The sequence below is a fragment of the Pteropus medius genome, unplaced genomic scaffold (genome assembly GCF_902729225.1).
Source record: "Pteropus medius unplaced genomic scaffold, Ma_sr-lr_union100, whole genome shotgun sequence".
Classification (NCBI taxonomy): Eukaryota; Metazoa; Chordata; class Mammalia; order Chiroptera; family Pteropodidae; genus Pteropus; species Pteropus medius.
The window spans coordinates 3,883,556-3,902,798 of NW_024352784.1; the positions used below are offsets into that span (position 1 = coordinate 3,883,556).

The 19,243-nt window shown below is 36.4% G+C and overlaps 1 protein-coding gene across 9 annotated transcripts in view; it reads right to left on the reverse strand.

Annotated features, from left to right (window-relative positions):
- Positions 1 to 19,243, reverse strand: part of FAM168A (family with sequence similarity 168 member A) — a 156,559-nt gene that overhangs the window by 27,027 nt on the left and 110,289 nt on the right. The window lies entirely within an intron of this gene.

Consider the following 19,243-nt stretch of genomic DNA (forward strand, 5'->3'; position numbering starts at 1 on the left):
ATATAACAAAATTTGTGGTTTTAACCATTTTAAGTGTATAATTCAGTGGCATTATATTCACAAGGTTGTACGACCACCCCATCTGTTTCTAAAACTTTTTAATCACTCCCAAACAGGAACTCTGTACCCATTAAACAATAACTTCCTATTCCCTCTCCCTATAGCCCCTTGTTAACCTCTAATTCACTTTCTGTCTCTATGAATTTACCTATTCTAGATATTTTATAGAAGCAGAATCAAACACTATTTGTTCTTTTGTGTTTCTTTCACCTAGCATAATGTTTTCAAGGTTCATCTATACTGTAACATGTATCAGAATTTTACTTCTTTTTATGGCTGAATAATATTCTATTGTATGTACTGCCACATTGTTTATACATTCATCTGTTTTTGTTTTGTTTTACATATTTTTTATTAAATTTATTGGGGTGACAATGGGTAATAAACTTATATAGGTTTCAAGTGTACAATTTGAAACCTATAATAATAAAACATATGTATATTGCTTTGTGCGTTAAATCTGAAGTTAAATCTCCTTCCATCACCATATATTTGACCCTCTTTACCCTTATCTACCCCATTCCCAATTTCCCTCTGGTAACCACTGAACTGTTGTCTGTGTCTACGAGTTTTTGTTTGTTTTGTTCATTTGTTGCTTTCAGTTTTATATCCCACATGAATGAAATTATATGGGTCTCCACTTTTTCTGTCTGACTTATTTTCGCTTAGCATGATTATCTCAAGATCCGTCCATGTTGTCGCAAATGGCAGTATTTCTTCTTATGGCTGAGTAATTGTCTATTGTATGTATGTACATCTTCTTTATCCAATTATTTATCAAAAGACACTTGGTTGTTTCTGTGTCTTGGCCACTGTGAATAACATGGCAATTGAACATCAGAGTGCATATATCTTTACAGATCAAATTTTTTTGTGTATAGATACCCAAAAGAGAGATTGCTGGGTCATCTGGTAATTCTGTTCTTTATTTTTTGAAGAACCTCCCTGCTGTTTTCCATAGTGGCTGTACCAATTTACATTCCCACCAGCAGTGTGTGAAGGTTCCTTTTTCCCCCACAACCTCTTCAACATTTATTACTTGTCTTACTGATAACAGCCATTGTTACAGGTGTGAGGTGGTATCTCACTGTGGTTTTGATTTGCATTTCTCTAATAGCTAGTGAAGTTGAGCATCTTTTCATATATCTGTTGGCTGTTTGTATGTCTTCTTGGAAGAAGTATCTGTTACTCATTCATCTGTTAATAGACATGTGGGATGTTTCTGTCTTTTGGCTATTGTGAATAATGCTACTATGAACATTGAGATACAAGTATTTGAGTCTTGCTTTCAATTCTTTTGGATATATACTGAGAAGCAGCAGCAGCATTGCTGGGTCATATGATAATTATGTTTTGCTTTCTGAGGAATCATCAAACTGTTTTTCACAGTGGCTGCACCATTTTACATACCTACAAGCAATTAATGAGTGCTCCAATTTCTCCATATCCTCATCAACACTCGTTATTTTGTTTTGCTTTGTTTTTGATTACAGACATCCTAGTGTGAAGTGGTATCTCTGTGGTTTTGATTTGCATCATCCTAATGCTTAATGATGTTGAACATCTTTTCATGTGCTTATTAGCATTTGTATACCTCCTCTGGAGAATATTCAAAACATTTGCTCATTTTTTAACTGGGTTGTTTTTGTTATTGAATTATAGTTTTTAAAAAACATATTTTGGATAGTAAACCCTTATCAGATATATAATTTGCAAATGTCTTTTATTCTGCGGGTAGTCTTCTCATTTTCTTGATAATGCCTTTGACACAAAAAAATTTTTAATTTAGATGAAGTCCAATTTATCAATTTTTTCTTTTGTGCTCATGCCTTTGGTGGTATATATAAAGATCCACTGCCAAATCCAAGGTCATAAAGATTTACACTTATGTTTTCTTGTAAGAGTTTTATAGTTTTGGCCCTTATATTTATATCATTGATACATTTTTTTGTCTGGTGTGAGGTAGGGGCATATATATAGTTTTATATTCTACCTTCTAACATTTTCACATTATAAGCATTTTCCTATGTAATTACACGTTCTTCAAAACATTTTAAATATCTTTATAATATTCCATTATGTAGCTATATCAAATCATTTAACCATTATTCTACTTTTAGATGTTTAGGTTGTTTGCAAATTTTCATTATTATAAATAAGCTATGACAGCCTAAATAAACTTTTGACTGAATCTCTGATTATTTCTTTAGGAACTAGTTCTAGAAATCAGATTTCTAGGTCAAAAGACAGTGCTATTTTTAAAGTTCAGCCATTTAAATATTTAAATATCTACTCTGTTTCAGACACTATGATTCTTGCCCTTGTGGAGCCTAGAATCTAAGGGGGTGTAAGAAGGCAGTGGATAAACAGTAAATATAAACAAACACATTCTTAAATGCTATAGAAAAGAGAAAAAGGCAGAGTAAAGGACTTCGAAAGTGCTACAGTACTGGGGAGAAAGCACTGCACTATTAAATAGGGTAACCAGCATAAGACACATTGAGAAGGTAAAGTTTTTGCAAAGACTTGAAGGAAATAGAGTTAACAATAACAACGAAAAATACTTCAAAATAAATAGTCAGTGCAAAGGCCCTAAGTTCAGAGTATATGGGACATGTCTGAGGAACAGCAAAGAGTCCAGTGTAACCGAAGTGCAACAATCGAGTGGGACAGTAGTAACAGAGAAAGCCACAGAGGTTAAGGGTTGGTCACTTCATGTATGGCCTTATGGGCTACTGTAAGGATTTCGATTTTTACTCTGAGTAAAATGAGAAGCCATCATGGGTTTTGCACAGAAGAATATGATCTGACTTATTTTTGAAAAGGGTCATTCGGATCGTTGTATTGAAAACAGACTATAAGAGGGGAAGGGTAGAGAAGGTGTGAGTTATTGCAAACTCTTGTCAACAGATGATGGGGCCCAGATAAGGGCTGTAGCAGCAAAGATGATAAGACATGACATGCTAAGAGTCTTACACACTGCTTTCTAGAAAGACTATCAATTGGTACTTGCACTAGCAGTGTGTAAGTGCCTGTCTCACTGCTCCCTGTAGTTTAATGCTCATTGGTATTTTGACAGACAATAAAAAGCTGATTTTAAAAGTCAAAGATTAAATCCCTAAATCCCTAAAAGCTTCTTTGGGATTTGTAAATATTGAGCTTTAATAATGTATCTTTGTTAATATGCCTTTCCCTAAATCCTTTCTAATTCCAAAGAAAATTAAAACCCCCCGCCCCATCATTTTCTGATTTCAGAACCAAGGAAGCCAACTTGTTGTCACTTAATTAGCAATCTGGAGGTCTGCCACTTCTCAAGAAGAAAATCAGGGGTTTAATCTGGAAAGGAAAGTAATCCAGTCTTGGATAAGCAAGCACGTGAAATCTGTATTCAGCTTCATGCAAGAGATTGAGAGCCAAGGGTCATCACATCCCTTGTTATGCTATCTCAGAAGCCTTTCTTTCACTTTAGGGGCAATTATAGGATCTTTCTTCAATGTTTCTAAGTAGAACTTTTTTTTCATTCACTTTATTTTGGCAGATATCATCGAAGGGTAGCATTAGAAGGAGCTTTATTTGATCCAACCCTCTTCATTTTACAGATGACATCCTCAGGCCAAGATAAAGGTAGGGAAGTAGGGTCATTGACGACTAAAGTCAGAAGCACCCAAAGACCATTTGGTCTACCCTCATTTTTGGGTTAGAGCATCCTCTACAACACACTCATGGGATCATCCATTCTAGTCTTTATATCTCTACTGAGAGTGAACTCCTTTCTTTCCTGAGAACATCACGAGACTTTTCTGCTTTTCTGAAAGTGACTTCTCATACCGTACCAAACTCTGACTACCTGTAACTTCTCTTTAGCACAAAACAAATTTGAAGAAACAGCATCCTCAATTACAGAACTTATTACACTGTACTTTACTGGTTTGTTTACATTTCCTATCCTGTCCTACCTCTCTTTAAATTGTAAGCACTTTGAAGGCATAGCTACATCTCATTTGCCTGTACACAATAACTCAGCTCTTCCTTCTCACTCCCTGCCCTGTCAACACACTACCCCTCTCTTCCCCTCAGCCTGGATAAGCAAGCACAGGAAATCAAATGCAGGGTGGACAATAGTCTTATGTGGCCAGTAGAGACTATCCCTTCCTCAACTTTCTCTGTCCAGAAAGGGCATCACAAGTAAGCTGGGCTTTCACCCCACAACTTTCCTGATTTTGTTGTTTCTTTGTCCCCAACTGATATTATTCATCTTGCTGTCTGTTTATGGTATTGTTGGTATCACTAGTGCCTTGCACAGATATGGTAGCAAATAGGTACTCAATGAAGAGATTACCTGGAAGGTTGTATTCTGTGGCTATGAGTGTTTTAAAACAAAAGAAATAAATCCAACAGGGTCCCTGGCCTTGAGAGGGTCACTAACTAATTAGAGAGAAAGAAAAATAAGTGGACAGTTAGAATGCAGCCTGAAAAGTACCATGACAATGACAGAGAGTAGGCAGAAAAGGAGCCTTTACCAACCAACATTTATTTAGTACCTATTGTCTGCCTGGGATTATACGGGGCATGAGGTGTCCCTGCATGTGGACAAAAAAAGGAAAGAAAGGACATTCTAAGCAGAAGCATAGTAGGTAGCATTTTGGGAGGCACTCACAGTAGTTTGGCTTGTACCCTCTTTGGCTCTAAGGAGCAGGACTAAAGGGTTAACCATATCCGAGAGGGCAGGTTGTCTTTCAAGGATTTGATCTCGAAATCTTCTTGTGACTATGTCTCTCTTTTGGTGGCTGACCCTAACTTACCTTTCTAGTTTCACCTGTCCACTAACTGTATCCGAGTTTCATAATGCTAGACCAGACTTCTCTCTTAAACTCCTGACTCATATACTATCTAACTGCCTATTCGACATCTCCACTTGGATGTTTCCCAGACATCAGGCTATATGGCAGAGTGGTTACAAGTGTGGTCTCTGGAGCTAGACTTAGGCTTATGTTTGATCCCAGCAACATCGCTAACTATTTGTGTGATCTTGGGCCACTTACTTAACCTCTCTGTACCTTAGTTTTCCCATCTGTAAAATGGGACTAATAATATTACTTACTCTTAGGTTGTAAGAAGTAGTAAATTAGTTAAGATTTCAAAGCACTTGGAGCCAGGCACATAGTTTAACCTTCAAACAGTTATTATTATTTCAAACTTAACAAGATTCAAAAATAAAATTTAACTTCCTATCCTCCCACTCCCTTCCAAACCTGTTTTTCTGCAGATTTCTCCTCACCAGTGACAACTCATTCTTCCAGCCCGAGGCCAGAAAACTTAAAGTCATCCTTGACATGGTGCTAGGTTCTTTATACAGCAGCTTACAGTCAAATGGGGAAATAATTTAGGTTATTTAGGTTAATCTGTAAGCAACATATATATTATAATCAAATACTGCTGGGGTATTAGCGGAATACTGAAGAGGGAGTAAAGAACAGGTCTGGAAGAGTTATAGCTTCTTAGAAGACAACATGTTTTAGCTTTGAACAATGAGTGGCAGGAGTTTGTCAGAGGTGTGTGGAGGTGAGGACAAAGAAATATATACTCGTTTCATGCATGAAGGCATGAAAATCTAATCCATCAGCAAATCCTTTCAGTTCTACCTTCAGAATATATTCAGAATCTGACCATATCTCATTACACACTTTCTGTCCTACTCTAAGTCATCATTATTTCTCACCTAGATTACTGCAATAGCTTCTTAACTGGACTCCCTCCTTCGACCTTTCATTACATGTAGTCTATTTCCCAAAGCAGCCAAAGCAATCCTGTTAAAACATTAAGCCTGATTATGACACTCCTTCCTCTCTTTAAGCCCCATAATAACTTTCCAAGACAATTACAGTGAAATCCTCTTAATGACCAACTTGCATCTCAGCTACTTCTCTAACCTTCTCTCCTACCATTTGCCCCTGTGCTAATCTACTCTAGCCACAACGGCCTCCGAGCTGTTCTTCAAATGTGTCAAGCACTTTCCTATCTCAGAGTCTTTACCCTTTCTGTTCCCTTTTTCTGGACCTCTGTTCAAACATCACCTTACCTTCTTTCTAAAGCAGCATTCAACTTTCATTACTCTCTATGCTCCTTACCTTGCTTTTTTTTCACAGCACTTAACCTGGCATACCATATGTTTCCTTGTTTATGGGAGACTATCTCCCACCACTGAAATATAAGCTTCAGGTCATAATAGTACTTGCTAGTTAGTGGCTATTCCCTGCTGGATGTCCCCCCACACCTTCCCCCACTGCCCCACCCATCTCACCCCACCCCCAGCACAGTCCAAAGACTCCCCAAAAGGCTCTGCACTACCTAAGCAGGCAGAGTGCAGTATAAGTCTGGACCCCAAGGCTGCCTGGATCTGTTAAAGTTCACTGAAGGTAAAGATACTAAGTTCAAATAATTCAAGCATATTTTACTCACTGCTCATACAAAACATATTTTCACACCTGTTATTTCATTTGAGCCTCAAAAGAACACTAATGTTATTTCCCTTACTTGAAGATAAGGAAACAAAGGCTAGGAGAGGTGAAGTGACTTTTTGACTAAGAGTATTCAGCAAGTCAGTGTTGAAACTGGGAAGGAAATACTAAAGCAATGCCTTTTCCAAACCTTCCAAATGACTTGGTCCTTGGAAACAAGTCTGATCCTTCTGTATGTATTCTTTAAAGGTCAAGAGTGAAGAGAATAAATGAGCACAAGTGAGCTTTTCTCCTTTGTATCTCAAAGGATATACTAGTGACCAGGTTTCCTGGGATTCTGATGCGTACATTTTAATTATTTTGTAGATGTCCATACAATCTAATCTCTTTTTCTTGTTGTCACTAGGATTAGGACTGAAGAAATGTAAAGCTATTTTTTGATTAATATGGAAATTAGAAATTACTTTCAAGAGAAATCAGAGGACTTTTTCAGAAACGACTTGATCTTTAGGAAGTAAAATTAGCAGAGTATCAAAAGGCTAGTGGAAGACTAACTCCTTGGCTCAGGAAGACAAAGAGGATCACTCCTTTGTGAGCAGGGAGACACATGTCCTGAAGATATTTTGGGTCTGAAGCTCACAGATTAAAAAGAAGAAAACTGCCCACCTCCCCCACCCCAAAGCCAAAGTGACCAAAAACCAAACTTCAAAAACACCTTTAATTCAGACGTGTTCTGTAAGGGTAGACCTAATAAGATTTCTTATAAGGTAGGTTTTTAGCTCAGAATGAAGAATTTCTTAATCTTCGGAGCTCTCCAACAGGAGCTTTGACTGCCTAAAGAGGTTCTGAGCACACAATCATTAGAAGGGTGTGCTGGCAGAGGCCACATGGCTAGCTGTGTGGGACATTATAAAGGGTATTTCTGTGCTGAGTGGCAAATTGGACTCAATCACCTTTAATACCTCTTCTAACTCTGCAGTTCAGTGCCTGTGTGATGCTTTTCAATAACGTGAACATGACCTAAATTAGGACACTGAGTGGGAACAGAATAACTTTTTTTTTTTTAACTGAGCCATCTTTGACCATATTGATTCTCTAGAGTAATTTCCTGTTTTCCCAGGTTTAGAAGAACAAATAAAAGAATTTTGGCAAAGAAAATGGCAGCCAGATGAGGTTTTATGCTGAGTAGACTCATGTTTTGGTGAGAGGTAGGGAGGTTGGTGGGAATGGACTTTGTCTTTCTCTCAGCAGGCCCGGCTTCTGTCTCTTCTCTGTTTACTAGCTGTGTAAGATGAGTCTAAGCTTCAGTATCTTCATCTCTAAAATGGGACTAATGTATTTCATAGAGCTAGGAGGAAGATTAAATCAGATAAAGGGTGTACCTGGCACAGTGCTCAGAACATACTATAGATTCAAAATTATTTACTTCCTCTTGCCCCCCCTCCGCCTTTTTTTTCCACTTATTCTTCTTGAATTTGCTCTTGTCCAAAATCAACAGGCCTAATTCCTTCAACCATTCTGACCGCCAACCTTTGGCCAGACTTCAATTTACAAATCCCCTTCCCCTAAAACAATTCCATTTTCTTTCTGCATTGTTTATTCTTCTGCTGATGGTTTTAACCCGATTTTTTTTTTTTTTTAAATTGAATTGACAGACTGGTGATAGGTGGTCGGTGAAGGCCTTAAAATGACTTAATCCAGATTTCTTCATCATTATCCATCAGCATAGTCAACATCTAGCAAATGCTTACTCTGTTCTTTATACTCTGTTCTTTATACTAGGTTCTTTATACAGCAGCTTACAGTCAAATGGGGAAATAATTTAGGTTATTTAGGTTAATCTGTAAGCAACATATATATTATAATCAAATACTGTTGAGGTATTAGCAGAATACTGAAGAGGGAGTAAAGAACAGGTCTGGGAGAGTTACAGCTTCTTAGAAGAAGAAATGTTTTAGTTAGCTTTGAACAATGAGTGGCAGGAGTTTGTCAGAGGTGTGTGGAGGTGAGGACAAAGAAATATATACTCGTTTCATGCATGAAGGCATGAAAATGTATGCTGTATTAGGGAAATGGCCAAAAGTTCAGTATGGATGGAGTTTACAGTGTGTGAAGGAAGTGGCAGGAAATGAAGATAAGGATATACACTGGGAATAGATTCTGAAGAGATCCGAATGCCAGACTATGGAATGGAATTTATCAATAGGAATCCACTGGAGGATTTTAAACTGGGAAAGTTTCAGATTTGTGTTTTATAAAAACTACTCCAGCGGTAGTATAGAATGAAGTTCAGAGTGAGAAGATCAGAGGAGGAGGAAACAGATTGGAAGTTATTGCAGTAGCCCAAAGGCAAAGCTAAAACAGTAACTGTGAGAAAAAGAACAAAGGGGTTTTGATTTGCATTTCCCTAATAGCTACTGATGTTGAGCATCCTTTCATGTTTGTTGGCCATTTGTATGTCTTCTTGGGAGAAGTATGCCCATTTTTTAACTGGATTTTTTTTGTTGTTGTTATTGAGTTGTATGAGTTCAGAAAAAGTTGAAAACAATACAGTATCACTTATATGTGAGATATAAATCTAAAAGCAACACACAAACATGACAAACAGAGACACGTGGACAGTAGACTAGTGGTTACCAGAGGGGAGGGGTTGGAGGGAAGTAGATGGGGTAAAAGGGGGCAAATATGTGGTGACGATAAGAAATCTGACATACAATGTGATATGACTTACTGTTGAATTGTACACTTGAAACTTATTGGATTTTGTTAACCACTGTCGTCATAATAATAATAATAATAATAATAATAATAATAATAATAATTGTTTTTGTGGTTATATATGGGAGGGGGAAAAAAAAAGAACAAAGGGAGAACTACAAAAATGTTTAGGAGACAGCCTATAAAACTTCATCCTGATAGAGAAATCTCATTTTTACTGCTGTGAGCTGAAAGGCTAAAAAGATGGAAATATTCTAACTGTAGGGCTTGCAGACTTTTTTCCGCTTTCCTTTAATAGGCAGAAGGAAAGAAAGTAAATTAAATGGACTCTTGAATCTGTTAGTTCCAGAAAAAAATCCTGAATCTAGATTCCTCTTACTAGCTGGGAGGCCTGGCTGCTGAGAACGCTATACTGGCAAGAATGTAGGTCAGCCCTGACTGGCAGTACTGTAGTGTTGGCTTTGACCTGCCTGCTGGACTGGAATCTGAGGTGGCCTGTATGCTGGATTCAAGGCCCGGCCACCCTGCTTCTCACTAGTGAGCCCCAGGGAATTGTAAGGGTGTAAGTGGGACACTGTTCTTCTTAGTTAGGGAAAGGCAACTTCCCCTGAGTTAACAGGAAAGGGAGGGGTGGACTATCCAGTAATCAAATATGTTCCAAGTTGTATTGCTTTGTCAGGGAGAATTTATACATCCAGATAAAAGGCCAACAATCTGTGGGTCATTCACCTTGACTGAGCCCTGGAAGAGGAAGTCTTTAAAATCAGAGCAGGCTTAACTTGATATGTCTTCAGTGTAAAAAAAAATCATCAACAACAAAAATAACAGGTTATGTTAAAGCTAATAATAAAATTGCTCCTACGTATGCACATAAAGCCAAGTGTGTGCTGTTCCTCAGGGGAAAAAATTCTTTTACAAATCTAAAAATATCTCCAAAGTTCCCTATCTGCCAGTATGGGAGAAATTTTAATGGAAAGCAGATGGCCCATTCTGTCTCAATCGCCACTCCAGGAGTATGCTGCTGCTGTCTTTTTTTCCCTCCCAACATCTATAAGGCAGATGGAGGTACTCAGAACTTTATAGATTGTTTGGTGAATGATTTCTGCCCTCCCTGCATTTATCTTTCAAAAAGAAATAAAAGAGCAGGATGAAATTTTGCTAAATGATAATTTGGTCTGTGAATCTCTTTCCCTCCCACATCAATTCACTTTATTCTATTATTCTATTTAAAGAGATGTGGTAAAGGGAAGAATCTTGCTCAGATTCAATATATCAGGATACTTGGTTTTCCATGTAAAGAAAAAAACCAGAGCCCCACCTCATACTTTTCCAATTCCAGAAACACCAAAGGTCTAAATAGTTAAAAATAAATAAATAAATAAATAATAAAAACTATTAGGAAAAAAATAGAAGAATATCAGTTTGATTTTGGGATTAGGAAGTATATCTCAATCTGAGACCAAAAGGAAAAACCACAAAGATTGATTAATTTAACTTTTGATTAATTCATCAAAATTTAAATCTGTATAAGATTTAAAAAACCATTTGACAAAGTTAAAAAAAAAAAAGACATTTGTAATACATTTAACAAAGGACTTAATTTCCAGAATAAAGAACTCATTAATTAACATGAAAATAAGCCAGGGGAATCTAATCATGCAATTCAGAAAGAAATCACTCAAATGACTAGAGAGGAGGAGGAGAAAAGGAAAAGATGTTCAACCGCACTAGTAATCAGCAAAATACAAGTAAATGAAAATATCATTTCATATCTATTTAATACAAATACAAGTAAATGAAAATATCTATGTCATATTAGACTGACAACAATTTTAAAGTCTGACAATATCGAGTGTGGAGAAAGATATGAAAACAATGGAAATATTAGTTAAAGCATTATGAAGGGCAATTTTGCAATACCAAATAAAGACATACAACCTTGCGATTCTGTTTCTAGGTATATATGCTTGAGAAATTGGAATGTGAGTTGGGCCTTGGGGATGAGCAGGATTCTGTCAGACATAGATAAAAAGATTGCCATTTCCAAATAAAAAGAACAGTATAAGCAAGGTCACAGAGACAGAAAAACGATTTGAGAAATGATCAGGCTGTTTTCCAAAGTGGCTACACCAGCAGTATATGAGTTTCAATTTCTCTATATACTTCCCAACACTTGTTATTATCTGAATTTTTGATGATAGCTCTCCTAGGGGTGCAAAGTAGTATCTCCTTGTGGTTTTGATTTGCATTTCCCTCATGACTAATTATGTTGAACATCTTTACAAGTGTTTATCAGCCCTTTGTATATCTTCTTTGGAGAACTGTCTATTCAGATTCTTTGCATTTTTTAATTGGATTATCTGTGTCTTTATTAATGGGTTGTAAAAGTTCTTGATACATTCTAGATACAAGTCCTTTATCAGACAGGTGATTTGCAAATATTTTATTCCATTCTATGGGTTGTCTTTTTACTTTATTGATGGTGTCCTTTGAAGCACAAAAGTTTTTAAGTTCAATTTATCTTTTTCCTGTAGCTGCTGTACTATAGTTTCATATCTAAGAAACCCTTGCCAAATCTAAGGTCACAAAGATTTATCTCCAAGTTTTCTTGTAAGAGTTTTTATAGTTTTAGCTCTTATATGTAGGTCTCTGATCCATTTTTTAGTTAGTTTTTGCATACGTGTTCATTCTTTCATATGTGGATATTCAGTTGTCCCAGAACCATTTGTTGAAAAGACTATTCTTTCCTCCATTGAATTGTTTTTGGTACACTTGTTGAAAATCACTGACTATAAATGTGAGGGTTTATTTTTGGATACTCAATTCTATTCTATTGACCCATATGTCTATCCTTATGCCAGAACCACATTGTCTTGATTACTGTAGCTTTCTAATAAACTTTGGAATTCGGAACATCTCCAACTTCATTCTTTACCAAGATTATTTTGGCTAATGTGGATCCTTTGAATTTCCATGTGAATTTTAGGAACAGCTTGTCAAAATCTGCAAACAACCCCGCTGGAATAATGATAGGGATTGTGTTGAATATGTAGATCAACTTGGAAGTACTACCATCTTAAAAATATCAAGTCTTTCAATCCATGAACATGGGATGTTTTTCCATTTATTTAGATCTTTAATTTCAACAACATTCTGTAGTTTTCAGAGTATAAATTTTATATTTTTGTTAAATTTATTCCCACATATTTTATTTGTTTTGATGCTACTGTAAATACAATTGTTCTCTTAATTTCATTTTTGGATTACTACAACTGTACAGAAATATAACTGATTTTTGTATATCAATCTTTTATCCTGCAACCTAGCTGCATTCATTTATTAGTTCTAATAGTTTTGTGTGTGTGTGTGTGTGTGGATTCCTCAGAATTTTCTATATACAAGATCATGTCATCTGTAGATACAGATAGTTTTATTGCTTCCTTTCTAATCTGGATGACTTTTTATTTCATTTTCTTGCCCAAATGCCCTGGTTTGAACTTCCAGTCCAGTGTTCAATACAAGTGGTGAGACTGGACAGCCTTGCCTTGTTCCCAATGTTAAGGAGAAAGCATTCAGACTTTTTCGATTAAGTACAATGATAGTCATGGGTTTCTCATAAATGTCTTTTACCAGGTTGAGGAAGTTCCCTTCTATTCCTAATTTGTTGGGGTTTTTGTTTCTTTGTTTATGTCATGAAAGGGTACTAGAGTTTGTCAAATGGTTTTTCTGGGTCTATTGATTATGTGGGTTTTCTCCTTTAATATTTTAATATGGTGTATTGCATTGATTGATTTTCCTATGCTGAATGGATCTCAAACCCCTAGGATAAATCCCATTTGGTCATAGTGTATAATATAATACTTTCTGTAAGTTATTGGATTCATTTTGCTAATATTTTGTTGAGGATTTTTACATTTATATTTAAATAAGATATTGGTCTGTAGTTCTTGTGATGTTTTTGTCTCGTTTTGGTATCAAGACAGTACCGGTCTTATACAGTGAGTAAGAAAGTGTTCCCCTTCCCCTCTCTTCTATTTTTTGGAAGAGTCTGTGGAGGGCTAGTGTTAATTCTTTTTAAAATGTTTCTTAGAACTTATCTGAAATGAAACTGGTCTGGGCTTTTCTTTGTAGAAAGGTTTTTTTTTTTAAATTATTAATTCTACTTGTTATGGGTTTATTCAGACTTCTGTTTCTTCATAAATCAGTGTTGGTAATCTGCGTCTTTCTACTAATTTGTCCATTTCACCTAGGTAGCTAATCTGTTGTCATACAATTGTTCATAGCACTCTTATAATCCTTTTTATTTCTGTAAAGTCAGTAACAATGTCTCCTGTATCATTCCTGAGTTTAGTAATTTTCATTTGAGTCTTCTCTTTTTTGTTCTTGATAAGTCTAGATAAAAGTTTGTCAATTTTGTCAATCTTTTCAAAGAACACTTGATTTAATTTTCTCTATTTTTCTATTTTTTAATTTCACTGATTTCTGCTCTAATCTTTATTTCCTTCCATTTAATTGTTTTAGGTTTAGTTTGCTCTTTTTTTTCCAAAGTATGTTAAGGTGAAAGTTTAGGTTGTTGAGTTAAAATCACTCTGTTTTTAATGTAGGTATATACAGCTATAAATTTCCTTCTAATTACTACTTTAGCTATATTCCACAAGTTTTGGTATGTTGTGTTTCATTCATCTCTAAGTATTTTCTAATTTCCCTTGTGATTTCTTCTTTGACTCATTGGTTATTTAGGAGGGTGTAATTTAGTTTTCACATAACTGTGAGTTTCTCAAATTTCTTTGTTATTGATTTCTTTTTTTCTTTCTTTAGGCGAGGCAACCCTTGGCCGACCTCACAGATTGCAAGGACCTTGTCAGCTTACAATCCCTTGTTTTTTATATTTATTTATTTATTCATTCAGTCATTCATTGTTTTTTTTTAAACCCACGCAGCATCTGGTCTTCCTAGGTGGTCTCCCATCCAAGTACTAACCAGGCCCAACCCTGCTTAGCTTCCAAGATTAGATGAATCCGGCGAGTTCAGGGTGGCAGGGCCGTAGACTCTTTGTTTCATTCCATTGTGGGTGGTTGGAGAATATACTTTGTCTGAGTTCAGTCCTTTAAATGTATTGAGAGTTGTTTTATGGCCCCACTATATGGTCTATCCTGGAGAATGTTTCATGCGTATTTGAAGAATTATATTCTGTTGGTGTATCCTATAAATATGGTAGGCACAGTTGGTATACAGTGCTGTACAAGTCTTCCATTTCTTTGTTAATCTTCTGCCTAGCTGTTCTAACCACTATTGAAAGTGAGGTACTGAAGTCTCCAACTATTACTGTTGAATTGTCTCTTTAGCCCTTAATTTCTGTCAGTTTCTGCTTCATGTATTTTGGGGCTTTGCTGTTGGGTGTATATGTTTATAACTGTTATATGTTCATGATGGATTGGCCCTTTTCTCACTATAAAATGTCCCTCTTCATCTCTAGTAATATACTTTTTTGTTTTAAAGTCTATTCTGTCTGATATTAGTATAGCCACTCTAGCTTTCTTAATGGTTGCTATTACATGATCTTTTGCTATCTTTTTACTTTCAACCTTTTTGTTACCTTTGAATCTAAAGTGTATCTCCTGTATCTTGTTTGTTTTTATCCAGTACGACAATATCTGTCTTTTGATTTGATACAAAGCAGGTTTAATGAATGTACTGGAACAGTCGGGCATGCTGAAATTGAGTAAAAATTATTTTTAAAAAATTATTTTTTTCAAATACAGTTGACATTCAATATTATATTAGTTTCAGGTATATGGTACGGTCATTAGACATGTATATAACTTACGAAGTGATTCTCCCCGATAAGTCTAGTGCCCACCTGGCACTATACATATTTATTACAATATTACTGACTTTAGTTCCTATGCTGTATTTTACATCCCCAGTGACTATTTTGTAACTGCCAATTTGTACTTCTTAATCCCTTCATGTTTTTTACCTAGTCCCCCAACCCTCACTCCAAGAAAGTGAGTAAATGTTGATAGTAAAGGAAAGGAAAGATGACAGTTTGAGGAGGTAGGAGGATCCAGCGGATTTGGGGGGCGGAGGGAATGGAGGAAAAACATTTTCCCCCCTTAAAAGTGAAGAAAATGAGGGGAGACCTAAATGCATCTTTGTTTATGCTCAGGTTGGTCACACTCACTTTTACTCTTTTTATTATCATGAAGCCTACATCCTCACAGCCTTTCTTAGCTAGCCCTTTCTCAGTGCTAAAATTAGTTGTGGGCTGGAAGGCCAGAAATCCAACCTTTTCAGAACTGTGTATACATTAAATGTTAATACCTGAGTAACTGCCTTTGAAAGTGAGCTAAGTGCACAAGTGGTGGTCAATTCAATTAAATATTTACCTGAACACTTAATGTGTTCTAGGTGCTATGATAAATGCAAAATGAAAAGCAGAATGAATTTTAGCCTTTAATCTGGTTCTCTCTCCTTCCAATCTCATATGGTTTCTGGATTACAGAGGCTGCTGCATTTGCAACTCCAAGTTAGCTATAAGAGAAAGCTTTAGTAGAGAGTTATTGGTGCTCAGGCCATGTACCTTACTCCACTGTTAATTCAAACAAGTAACACTGTTGTGGACATTGAGAGCAGGTCTCAAACTGGGACAAACTTTACAGTGTTACAGAAACACCAAGAGCTTCATTCACAGGCAGACCTAGATTCAAATCCCAGCTCTTTTACTTATTCTATAACTCTGGGCAAATCACTTCAACTCTGAGGCTCAGTTTGTTTACATATATGTAATTTTTAGAGACACAACCATTAATTTACTTGTTTGGTAAACATTTTTTGAGTATCTACGCTACGTCAGGACCAGTGCTCCGTTTTACTTCTCTTGTAGCTGTATGCAGGCTGGCTAGTGGGGCAAGCAGGGCAGTTCTGAACTTGCTTTGTAGAGACTCATCCAAACATTCCTACTAAGAGTCAAGAGTTTCGTGTACTGGTCCTCACAGTCCAGTAGGAAGAACAGGGGCTCTGAAGGCAGGCAAATGTGGATTCAAGTCAGCTGTATCACTTACTTAACATAAAATCTTAGGCAAGTCCCTTTACCTTAGGCTCAAGAACACAGAGATATCTTACACTGCAGGCTAGAAAATTAAAGGAGGTAGCATGCAAAATACATAGTACAGAGCGGTAAGTACTTCAACAAATGGTAGTCCCTTACCCTCCCCCTTTTATTAAAAAGTTCCCTTTTGGGAATGGCCGTGTTTACCTGTGGATTTTCAGGCATTTAATGAAAAGTTTCTGGATCTTTAATCATGTCCCTTTCCCTCTCTTTTACAATGGCATGGCTCCAGGTGATTAGGCCTATTGCCATTTGGCCAAGCACAAGCAGGACAAAAGCAAAAAGTTACTTAGTCAGCATGAATCAGTCACCATGCTTTGAATACAGGTAATTTTTGTGTACTGTTGTGTATATGTGTATATATAATCTTTTATGCATTTTAAAACATTTTGTCTCTTTAAAAATTTATAAATAGAAGTGCCTCCACATTTTTGCATTCTTATTTCTCATTCATTTTCAGTCTATTATTTTTGCTTTGTGCTACTGGTTAACGGTGAAAGTTAAAATAACCCAAATGTCATCATCTGAAACAAATCCCAAATAAATCTAAATGACCCAACAACTCATAATTCCTTAAATAAAGGTGTTACAGCATAGTAGATAGTATATATTCTCATTTTTGTTGAAATATAATGTGTATGTATGTTCATTTAAGAAGATCTAGGATAAAAAGATATACCAAAGTGTTAATAGCAATTATCTCTGGTTCAGGGGAATTATGGATTTTTTTTTATGTTATTTTCTGAGTTTTTAAAAAATGAACACACATCGTTTTGAAAATGAGTAAAAACAAAAGAAATCATAAAATGATCATATTAATGACACTTAGTAAATTCAGTTAATCTCCTAATATTAGACATTTCATCTGTTCTAAGTATCTGCTACTCATCCTCAGGCAGACACAGGACTAGAATCCAAATACCCAGATATTTTAGTTATATGTAAAAATGTCTTAAAAACTCTTTTTGAGCTCTACAAATTTAAAGGGATGATGTTAAAGATCTAGCCCATTGGTGAGGTCATAAAGAAAGTAGGTATGACACACACACCAGGAGCAGGTTTTCAAATAAACCGAAATAGAGAACATGTCTTTGGTCAAAGACTCCCAGAAAATACTTCCATTTGAATACATTTTATTGTTGTTGTTTAGAGATGCCGCTAGGATACTATATGACCTGGGCAAGACCTTTATAATCCTTATCAAATCCCAAATCTCTGTTTCTGTGTCTGAAAAATAGTAATAACAGCTACTAACACCTCCCATATTTTTACAGGCAAGAAAACTGAGGCCCTGAGAGATTAAGTAATTTGTTCACAGTTATGTAAGTGACAGTCAAGGCTGAAATCAGATCTATCTGATGAAGAAGAATAAGAATAAGAGAATGGTGGATTCTATTTCTACGAGTTATTTTATTTTTTCCTCATAACACTAAGGAGGCATCAGTAGATATTTCTTTGTACAATGCAAATAATACTGTACATTATATTGGACTGAATTAGAAGGTGCACTGAACTACTATTAACTCATGGCCGCATCTTAACAGCTGAGTAATTAGATCAATCTCATCTTCTGAATTTTATTGCTTATTTTATTATGGCCTATAATCAGTTGAAATTACAACCGGATGTTCAAGAGTCTTACACAAAGGCAACACAATGGAGAAAGAATATTTCCTAACTCTGAGTAGCTGGATGATCCCAAGCAAGTTACTTAATTACTGTGCACCTCAGTTTCCAAATCTGTAAAATGAGGATAGCATTATCTTGCCCTGTGATTACCAAGGTATACTAAGTTTAGAAATTCCAGTACTAGGAAAAAGGAGGATTCCCCAAAGGTCAGGAGAAAATTACCCGAGAAACACAGCTGGCCGTAGTACTCCTGAGAACTCAATGAAAGGCATAAGACCATGCAACCTGTCCCCTAAGCCAGAGGAAGCCTGAGATAAGTTCGGAATCTTTCTTTTTTCTCACTCTGCAAATCCGACATCAAGTCCTAACTCACTCATTCATATTCCACAAATATTCAATGTCTACTGCATGCCAGACACTGTTCTCTCTAAAAACTTCTTGAACATGTCTTCTCAACCCAAATCACCCCTAGTTTAGATTTCTTGACTGAACCATTTCAAAAACCTCCTAACATATCTTCTAACCTCCATTTTTGCTCTCTCCAATACATCCTCCTCACACATCCAGAGAGATCTTTAAAAAATGCCAATCTACCCATTACTCCTAGAACTCTCTGGTGGCCAAGGATAAAGTTCCAAACAAGGATAAAGGAGTATCTAAATAAGGATAAAGGTTATTTCCAAGGATAAAATTCCAAATTTCTTAGCATGGCATAAGGACCCTCCAAGTCTATCTCCTATGCAATCCATCTGTATGTCCTATTTCCTTTCTTGCCAATCCTGGCCTATCAGTCTACATACACTTTCACCAACACCAAATGTGCAGCTGTTCTAGCATACTACATTCGACTGTTCTGTTTCCGTGTCACTGTTCAGGCTATCCTCAAAACTTGAGACTGTCCGTCCTTTGCCCCTCACTTCATTTCCTTCTCCAAAAAGTCTTTGCCTTGACCTTCTTCTCTCCAGGCCAGATAAGGGGTTCCTTCTGGCTACTCCCATAACTAGCTTTTCTTAGTTATATTTCTCTTTTTCTCAAATATGCATGCCCCGATTTGGTAGATCTAGTATCAGACCAGTGATGAGCCCCTAGCTGTGGTACTCTTTGTCCTTACATGTCCCACTTGGGTTCCCACTGTCCAAACCTGTTCTTTTCAGTCTCCTTCCACCCTTAATCACCAAGCCTGTGGCTGATGCCATGGGTCTGACCAAGACAGACTCAGTTAACCATCGTTTTCTGCTCACTCAACTCCTAGCACAAAAAAAAAAAA